Raw genomic sequence first — 2,441 nt, 5'->3', positions numbered from 1 at the left:
GCACCCCGAAGAGAACCCTCCCCAACCACGATAGACGGGACCATACTGTAAATGGCACAAAACAGTTGCAAAATGGGCAAATATACATATATATATACCGTAAGTTGCAAAAAGAAATATTGGGAAAGAATACCAATGTCGTAGAATGTCAAAATCAAACGAAAAAGACAAAAATGTAAAGAAATGAATTTGAAGAGTAGATTATTCGCCATACCATACTCTGTGTCATTTGTTCAACCTTCATGACCACGTAGACTTCATGATAATGAAAGCAGCTTTTTTTTGCCAAACTTTTTTTTAAATTCGCACGCTCGCATCAGTTTTGGGGTTCCCAGAGGATGTCATCCATATAATCAAATCAACATGGCCTTACCGATGCTGGCGCAGTGTCACAGAAAAATGACAGGCAAACCCCAAACGGCAAGACCGGCCGTGAACGAACAAAATATAACGATAAAACTTCAACGTACGCCTTTTCTTTTCGGAGCTATTTGTAGACAATAGTAACTGTACGACAGAACGGTTTAAAATTTATTGAAAATACCGAGCATTAAAACCGAGAAAAATAAACATTTTTGCATCAATCAACTAAAAATAGGCAACCCCCAAGAGAGCCTTATTTCGGGCGCTATAAAACCGGAAGTGCGAAAATTAAATGTAGCTTTGTAATGGGCACTTCCGCCCACTGGAGAATTTCGGAGAGTTGGGAGTTGCCAAACTCAATAGTCCCGTAAGGGGGTTTCAAGTTATTGCGGATTATGTAAAAAAATCAGAATGAACCATTTGGGGCCTGCTATGTATTCAAACCCCCAAACAGGGCTATGAGTGGATGGCGTTCAGCACCAAGGGCAAGCATTGTACTACTAACTGTTAACTGGTTACACAGTTACATTTTTGACATGTTCTTGTTTCCCCATCCATGTCTGCATTGACATGGATATTCTGCCCGGAAAAATTGTCACAGTTTCTGTTCTAACGTCACAAACAGAAAGAAAATAACAACAACATGTAACCTTACCAGAAATGATTACGTTATCTTTATGCATATTACCGGCTGAGGACCAACAGGTGGGAACTACCCATGGGTCTATGCGAACTCACAAGCGCCAAGATGTCGGCGAACATGGAGCGGGAGGAACTTCTGAAATTCAATTCGTCCCTGGAAGACGAGAAACGTCTGTTTTGGTGGTGAGTAGAACGTAACTTTGTTCTTTGTATCCTTGTGAGCACTCTGGAACATCCTTACGTAGAAAGACGACGTAATACTACAGAAATATGACGGAGTTTTTAAAGCATTGTGGCGTGGCATACACGCGAGAGCGCACCTGGGCTAAATTGATTTGCATATAATTTAAACGATAGCAAGATCATTTTGAACAACACGCAGCGTACAAACGTGCTGGGAGGAAGAAAGATGTTTCGTCCTCCCCCGTCCAGCTTGAAATAAACCTCATTAAGTTGAAAGAGTCCATTCCAAGTCTTGCATATTTATTTCTGTTTTATTTAAACAGGGTATTTAAAACCACTGCTTTTCAGGTATGCCCTGTAACAACAAGTGACAGATTTGTTGGGCATGAAGAGATTATTTATTCAAGGAAGTTCTTTTTAAACCTTCTTGCTTTAGTGAATCGACAAAAGTACAGGGACTTCTTGTCTACAACAGAATGTACCACTAAGGTCGAACTAAGCCAAATACATGTATGGATAATGTCATCCTGCTTACAGAATATATTTATGCAGCAAACTATATGTACAGAATATATGTCAGTGGCAACATTAGATGTATAGCTATTCTTAAACATGCAGTCTCTAAGATTTAGACATTGTTAAACTGTATTTCCCTATTTGCACACTGTCTGGATTGTCTCCTCTTAAAATATATTGGAATTTATTTATATGACCTGAAGTGTTGAAATCAGTTGAACAATTGGACAGGGAAGTGTATAGCACACAGCACTTATCATTATATAATGTACAATCTGTTATAAAATGATGCTCATATTTAATCATATTTGGGCAAAATGGTACCATAAGTTGATGAAAAATATTCAGACACATCATGTGGTATATCTACCAGTATTAATTGTGTATGTGAATGTTTCTGATAACACAGCCTTGGCATTCAGAACTACACAAATTGTGTGAGCAGCTAGGCCACACTGACTTAATTTTATGGAAGACTATGAACTGATGCAAATTCACAAGACCAGCTTTGTATTCCTATTGAATTTTCTATATTTGCCCGTACGCACTAGTTTGGGGCTCTTCAGAGGATGCAATCCATAAAATTTGGTGTGGCCTTAGTTACCAAAGAATGTTTTTGACAGCTATACATTTCTTTACAATTTCTTGAACATATTTCAGATTGATGATTGAACTGTTTTCATGTTTGTTTTTCAGAATGTATCCTGACAACATTGGATATTATACTTTTACCATTT

This window comes from Branchiostoma belcheri, unplaced genomic scaffold, assembly GCF_001625305.1.
Source record: "Branchiostoma belcheri isolate BF01 breed outbred unplaced genomic scaffold, Haploidv18h27 scaffold40, whole genome shotgun sequence".
Taxonomy (NCBI): domain Eukaryota; kingdom Metazoa; phylum Chordata; class Leptocardii; order Amphioxiformes; family Branchiostomatidae; genus Branchiostoma; species Branchiostoma belcheri.
This window is presented reverse-complemented; position numbering follows the sequence as displayed.